Below are 8,453 nucleotides of genomic sequence, written 5' to 3' on the forward strand. Positions count from 1 at the left end.
CTAGGACGTGGTGGAGATGGTGCAGGCGGTGGCCATGGAGGTTGTGGAGGTGGGGGATAATGAGGAAGATGACCCCCAAGGGGTAACCTCCTCAAAACATAACCAGCCGCATGGCCGGTCTGCCGCCCGGTCGACCGGGCCTGGCGCCGGCTGGCCCGGCGCAGAGACCGGTCCAACCGGGCTAGAGACCGGCCAGGGTTATTCTGCCCAGTTTTTTTTTGTTTTGCCTCGTTTTGCCTCTATTCTTTGTGTAAATGTGTATAAAAGCTCAGATGATGACATGTACATATAGATAGATAGATAGATGATGATGAGATGAGCATAGACATGGGGTTGGAAACACAAAGTTCTCTAGGCATACCCATTGGAGTGAAAATCCAAACAAGATGTAAATAGCAACAATGAGCATGATTCGAAATATATATCAAGAATCATAAGTTATTTTTAAGTGATTTTTGCAATAAGATCATTTATAAATGAGGGGCGGGGGATTACTCCCCCTATGTGAAAGCGCAAATGTCATGAGACCTCGAAGAGACATGCTTGGGTCCATATAATGACATTGGGTCTATTTATGTTGCACACATAGGTATGCATCATACCAAGACATGGTAAGATGACTATCCCCATATGTGATGTGCCTCTAAGCTAGATAGCAAGATAAATGCAAGAATATAGTGCAAGAAGTTATTCAATCTAAGTTTTTAGGATCAAGAATACCAAGTTCTCCTCTCAAGTTAACAAACCGGGCTTCATCCAAAGGCTTAGTAAAATATCCGCCAATTGGTAGGTTGTCCCCACATGAGTGAGATCAATATCCTTATTGGCAACATGCTCGCGTAGGAAGTGATGGAGAATGTCAATATGTTTGGTGCGACAATGTTGAACCGGGTTATTGGCGATCTTAATTGCACTTTCATTGTCACAAAGAAGAGGCACCGTACCAAGAGACACACCATAGTCTTTCAAGGTTTGCTTCATCCATAACAATTGAGTGCAACAAGATGCCGCGGATATGTATTCGGCTTCGGTGGTGGATAAAGCGGTGGAGTTTTGTTTCTTGGATGACCAACTCACCAATGACCGGCCAATAAATTGGCAAGCCCCGGAGGTAGACTTCCGGTCAACCTTATCACCGGCCCAATCGGAATCCGAATAGCCAATGAGTTCAAAGGTTGACCCCTTTGGATACCATAGCCCGAGAGTAGGAGTGAGAACAAGATATCTTAGAATCTGTTTGACCGCCATTAAATGGCTCTGTTTAGGAGCGGATTGAAAACGAGCACACATCCCTACACTTAGCATGATATCCGGCCTAGAGACACAAAGGTAGAGCAAGGATCCTATCATGGAGCGGTATACCTTTATATCCACATCCTTCTCACCGTCACACGGGCCAAGTTGCCCCTTTACGGGCATGGGTGTCTTCATTGGACTTGCATTGGTCATGTTGAATTTCTTGAGCATGTCCTTCACATACTTTTCTTGAGATATGAAGGTGCCTTTTGCAAGTTGCCTCACTTGGAAGCCTAGGAAGAACTTCAACTCTCCCATCATGGACATCTCAAATTTCCTAGTCATCAATAGCTCAAAAGCTTTGTTATGATTGGGGTTAGTTCCACCAAAGATAATATCATCAACATATATTTGACATATAAATAAGCCACCCCCTTTAACCCGCTTGGTGAAAAGGGTGGAATCGACCGTACCCATGCAAAACCCATCATGTAGTAAGAAATCCCTAAGGAACTCATACCAAGCACGTGGAGCTTGCTTGAGACCGTAGAGTGCCTTATGGAGTAAATACACGTGGTTGGGCCGACATGGGTCTTCGAAACCCAGGGGTTGAGCCACATATGCGGTTTCTTTTAGGGGACCATTCAAAAATGAACTTTTCACATCCATTCGAAATAGTTTGAAATTGTGGAAAGATGCAAATGCAAGCAAAAGACGAATAGCTTCAAGACGGGCTACCGACGTAAAGGTATCCTCAAAATCCATACCTTCTATTTGGGCAAACCCTTGCGCCACTAACCTTGCTTTGTTTCGTATGACAATGCCATTCTCATCTTGCTTGTTCTTGAATATCCATTTGGTCCCAATAACATTGATGCGATGATCCTTGGGTCTCTCAACTAGAGACCATACTTCATTACGAGTGAAACACTCCAATTCTTCTTGCATGGCAATTACCCAATCCGGATCAACCAAGGCTTCATGTACCTTGAGTGGTTCAAAACTAGACACAAAAGCATGGTGTTGACAATAAGTGATAAGTAATGTATGGTGTCTACGAGTTACCACTCCTTTTGAGATGCTACCAAGGACTTGATCTACTTTCATGTCACTTGCCCTTGTAGCGGCCTTGATCTTCCGAATGGTTCCTTCATGATCAATGAACTCATCTCTTGCTAGTACTTGATCATGAGGGACCACTTGAGCTTGATCATGAGTTGAGGATGTCTCTTGATCATCATCATGGTCTTGCTCAGTGGAATGAGGACTTTCTTCTTGTTCTTCGGAATGTGACTCATCTTGAGTGGAGGATGGTTCTTGAGTTTCACTTGATGGTTCGGCTTGAGTTGAGCTAGGCTCCACTTGAGCCGTGCTTGATACTTCTATTCCATCATCTTGATCATCATTATGAACTTTCATGGGCCGGATGTGTCCAATGCCCATATGCTTGATGGCACTAGATGGATCATCACTATTACCTGCAACACATGGAACAACTTGCTCCACTTGGGAGCCATTATCCTCCAAGAACACCACGTCACAAGATACTTCAATAGTCCCAGTGGACCAGTTGTAGTATCTATAGGCGTGAGAGTTCTCCGCATATCCAACAAATATGTCCTCTATGGTTCTAGTTTCCAATTTACCGAGCTTTCCTTTGTTGTTCTTAACAATACATTTGCATCCAAAGACACGAATGTACATGACATTAGGCTTGTTACCTATGAGAAGCTCGTATGGAGTTTTGTTATGGAGGGGGCGGAGGAAGAGCCGGTTGGAGTAGTGACAACCGTAGAGATGGCTTCTCTCCAAAAGTTGTGGGGTGAATTGAATTCACTCAACATGGTTCTTGCCATCTCAATGATAGTCCAGTTCTTCCTTTCAACAACACCATTTTGTTGAGGGGTCTATGGCGCCGAAAACTCAAGCTTGATGCCCTCATCATCAACAAACTCTTGCATGGTGTAGTTGTTGAACTCGGTGCCATTGTCGGTCCTAATCGCCTTGATCTCGGATTCATACATACGTTGAGCTTTCTTGGCGAAGGTGATGAACTCTCTATGGGTCTCATCCTTAGACTTAAGGAGAAAGACCCAAGAGTATCTTGAGTAATCATCAACAATGACAAGTCCATACTTGCTCCCACCAAGAGTATCATAATGTGATGGCCCAAAGAGATCCAAATGAAGGAGCTCCAAAGGCCTAGATGTGGTGACGATACTCTTGATAGGATGTTTCTTCTTGAGTTGCTTTCCGGCTACACATGCACTGCAAACACGATCTTTCTCAAAAGAAATGCCGGTTAGTCCCACAATGTGCTCACCCTTTAGGAGTTGTTTAATATTTCTCATGTTGACATGACCAAGGCGGCGATGCCACAACCAACCTTTGTCATGCTTGGATGCCATTAGACATGTGGAGGGAGAGGGGCTCTCTTTCGAGAGGTAAACCACGTAAAGGTTGTTCTCCACATATCCAAGAAGAACCAATTTGAGATTGTCACTCCTAAAGACTTTCACACAATAATTAGTAAAATATGAATTGTAACCGGCATCGGCAAGATGATATATAGAAAGTAAGTTATAGCCAAGGGCTTCAACAAGCATGACCGTCTCAAGGCACAAGTCCTTAGAGATTGCCACCTTGCCATACCCAAGTACCTTTCCCTTTGAGTTGTCACCAAAGGTGATGCTTGACTTCTTGGTGATATCTTCAATGAATTGATCAAGCACACCTCTTCCTCCGGTCATATGATTGGTGCATCCACTATCAAACACCCATTTTGGACCACCGGAGGAATACCCCTACAAAATCAAGTAGAGGATTTAGGAACCCATCGATTAATGGGTTCCTTTGCAATGGCAACAATATCTTTTGGTACCCAAATTGAGTACTCTCTATAAGCTTAGCCATTACGAGGGCCAACATAGCTAGCATAAACATCACCATAATAATCAACAAATAAAGCATAGTGATTGTTTGGCCCCGTGCGATCACCACTTAGCGGCTTTGCCCTTTGGGGCCTTGCCATCATTAGTGACCTTCTTGTTCTTTTCATGAGTGGGCTTCTCCTTCTTGTAGTTCTTCTTCTTGTGAGACTTGGGAACATATCCAAGTCCAAACTTTTGATTGTTTGACATTTGCTTACTCAAAAGGTCATCCAATCCCATCTTATTCTTGGCGGCGGTGAACTTTGCAAGTTCCTTTGTTAACCTAACATTTTCCTCAAGAATAGCTGCTTGCTCACAAGAAGATTCATTAGGATGATAGTTGAGACCATATTTGGTCACCAAGGATTCAAGATATGCATTGGTCTCAACATGCAAAGAGAGTTCCTCTTGTAAACGAACATGTTCCTCAACAAGCTTAGCATGCTCACTAGTAAAAGAGGTGGAGGAACTAGCAACCTTTTCTACAACAATGGGATCCTTCATTGATCCAAGAGCTTTCTTGTAGGTTTCTTGGAGAAGATCATGGTTCTCTCCAAGTTTCTTGAGCTCATCCTTAACAAGCTTGTTAGCTCTTTCAAGGTGATCAAGATCCCTAGTGAGAGAAGCATGAGCAACTTCAAGCTCCTCCTTTGAGGCATTGAGCTCTTGGGTCAATGATTGAGCCCTATCAATAGTTTCTAGGTCCTTAACTTTATCAAGTTCATAAGTTTCAATTTGTTGCTTAAGGCCTTGAGATATGCACCTTTCGGTTTTTAGCTCTTGTCTTAGGAGATTGAATCTCCGTTCTTTTTCATTCAAATGGTATTCTAATTCCTCAATGGACTCATCCTTTTCTTTGAGAGAGTCCATCAAGAAATCAAACTTGACAAGAGCTTCACCACGAAGGGTGCATCTAACATTGTAAAGTTCCTTGAGCGCAATTAACTCTTCTTGATTTTCAGTCTCATCATCAAGAACACTAGATAGAGAAGGTGGGGATTCCATTACCTTGGTTTCTCTTGCCATAAGACAAGAGCCAACGATTGTAGAGGAGGGAGAGTCATCTGAGTCATCATCTTGAGTTGTCCTTGCCATGAAGGAAGAACCAACATCATTCTCCGTGGAGTAATCCTTGGAGTAGTCATATGTGAAGAGTGACCCGGGCTTGGAGAAAGCCAAACCGGCCACTCCGGCCTCCTTCTCCTCATCTTCCTCTTCTTCATCGGACAAGTACTCGGCCCCAACAAAGGCTCTTCCCTTGTTCTTCTTGTATCGATCGTTGATTGGGTTTGGCTTCAATCTTGGCTTGACCCCTTTGATGAACTTTGGCTTGTCTACCCTTTTCTCATAAGGGCACTCATTTGCAAAGTGGCTATCTTCATCACAGTTGTAGCAAGTTCTCTTCTTCTTCTTGTCATTGAGGAGCATTGGGAACTTTGCCTTGTACTTCTTGGCAAAGAAGGAAAAGTCGGTAGCAATGTCACTAGTTGAAGTCATCTCCTCATCTTCTTCAACTTCATAGTCTTCTACTCTTTCATGGTCAACTCTAGCTTTGGGAGCAAGGTTGTGTGACGCTTCATGGTTGTGTGAGGCTTCATCAACACGGTTCATTGCCATGAGCCTTTTTCCTGCCTTGTCCATGTTTTCATTGGTGGCCACATAGGAGACTAGGTTATCGGAGTTCCGATCAGCACTCTTGGTCATGATTTGCAAGTTGAGTGCAATGTTGGTGTCTTCTTGCTTGACAGCAACCATAGCAATGACATTGGACTTTACGAATGCTTCATTCATCTCGAAGCCGTCATTGTATTTCTCAACTCCAAGTCCATTGACCCTTACTCTAAGAGCACCAAGCCTTGCATAGGCATCGACCACGGATTCTCCTTCTCGAATCATGAACTAGTGAGCCCCTTGCTTTGCGGTCTCATAAAGAGCTGATTGGATCAAATCGGTTCCCTCTTGGAGTACTACGATTCGATCACACAACTCTTTAGCGGAGTCAATGTCATTGACTTGATCAAGGAGCTTGCGGTTGATGCCACTTCTAATCTTGTCACATGCGGAGGCATTGAGTTGACGGTTGTAGAATTCGGTGGAGTTCAACCGAGCGGGATCATGTGGCTCCTGGTATCCATGAACAATGATCTCCCATAACTCCACACTGCAGCTGCGAATATGAGATTCCATAGCAGATTTCCAAAAAGGAAAGTGAGTTCCATCAAAATGGGGAACATTCCCACTATGGTTTATATGAGGCATGGGTGATGTGTTTTTGGGATAGTCATGGTTGAGTTCATGGAAACTTCCTTGAGGGGCCGAATCCCCACTAGGATTCCCACTAGTCAAGTTCTTAAGCATGGCCGACATCTCTGCCATTTGGCTTTGTAGGGCATCCTCCTTTTTCTCCTTCTCGGCATCATATGCCAAGAATCTAGATTTCATCTCTTTAACCGAAAGGTTAGAGTTTTCATCTAGACCCTCGAATAGTTTATCCATCTCACTCTTAAGGCGGTTGAAGCCCTTAATAAGAGTCCAGGCTCTGATACCAATTGAAAGTTCAGAGATGGTAAACCTAGAGGGGGGGTGAATAGGTTTCTACAGATTTTAATTCTTTCTTTGCAATATTAGGCTTTGCGGAATATAAAGGTGAGCCTAATGCAAACTAGGTGAAACAACCTATATGAGGATACAACTAACTCGAGCACGAAGGCTCTCACAGGCAGTTAAATCACAAGTAAGGAGTTAGGTTAGAGATAACCGATAGCACGCGAAGACGAGGATGTATTCCCGTGTTCCCTTCCTTTGCAAGAAGGTACGTCACGTTTGGAGGGGTGGAGGTCCCACGAAGGATTCCCCACGCCACGAAGGCTCACCCTATTCTCCGGAGCCTATCCCACGAAGGAATAGCTCACTCACTTGTGGTAGACTTTGAGGTAGCCTCCAAACCTTCACAATCTTGTCAGGAGCAAATCCACAGCCCGGATGCTTCCGGGCCACTCTTGCCCACCTAGGGTTTCCAAGGAACCCTAGAGAGCAAGCTTCTTGATGAATACAAGGGGGAATGAGATTTAGCTTGGTAGAACAGTAGATCGGGTCCTCCTCTATCGTTTCCCCGGAGGGATTTGAGTTTGGGTGGAGGAGGAGGGAGATCTGAGGCTTTTGGTGTTTCTAGCAATGGAGTATGAGAGAGAGAGAGCTCAAGAACAGCTTGTAGTGTAGTGCCTACCCCTTCAGAGGTAGGAGAAGGGGTATTTATAGTGTCACTTGAAATATGGCCGTTGTCCACTTGACACATCAGCTTTTCCCCGAGATTTCCGGTCAACCGGACCAGGGACCGGACTATCCGGCGTAGGGCCCGGTCAGACCGGACCAGGGACCGGACCCGCCGGTCCAAACCGGGCGGCAGACTGGACCCCAACCGGAGCCTTGAAATCCTTTACAGTAACCCTCCCGGTTGGTGTGAGCGCAGGGCCCGGTTGGCGCCGGGGCGCCCGGTCCTGCGCCCGGTCCGACCGGGCCAGAGACCGGACCCGCCGGTCCAAACCGGGCGGCAGACCGGACGCCAACCGGAGCCTTCCATAGGCTTACAGTAGCCCGCCCGGTCGGTGTAAGCGCAGGGGCCGATTGCCGCCGGGGCGCCTAGCCTAGCGTCCGGTCAACCGGGCGGCAGACCGGAGTCTGCCGGCGCACGGGCCGGTCCAACCGGTCCTATGACCGGCGCCCTGCTGTAGACCCCCTTTTTGATTGTTGTCGAAGTGGGGGGGTCTCCTTTAGCCTTCTTGTTCCTTTGATACACCATTTATGCCTCTTTGGCTAATACCTGGGATTATCCTTACAAACATGTATTAGGCCAAATACTCTTAGCACGGTGTCATTGTTACCAAAATAATGGATAAGGGTAAAATACCCTTACACTAGGTAACTATGTATCGAAAGCTTATAGCAAATTTAACTTAATGACGTGATCTTATGCTACGCTTATTTGGGTGTGTGTCCATTATATCATTCATCCAATGATATAACCTTGTTATTAATAACATCCAATGTTCATGATCACGGAACCATGATCATCTATTAATCAACAAGCTAGTTATACAAGAGGCTTACTAGGGACTCCTTGTTGTTTACATAACACACATGTATCAATGTTTCGGTTAATACAATTATAGCATGGTATGCAAACATTTATCATAAACACAAAGATATATAATAACCATTTTATTATTGCCTCTTGGGCATATCTCCAACAACAACACATCGCCACACAAGCACCATGATACAAACGCA

The sequence above is a fragment of the Lolium perenne genome, chromosome 3 (genome assembly GCF_019359855.2).
Source record: "Lolium perenne isolate Kyuss_39 chromosome 3, Kyuss_2.0, whole genome shotgun sequence".
NCBI lineage: Eukaryota > Viridiplantae > Streptophyta > Magnoliopsida > Poales > Poaceae > Lolium > Lolium perenne.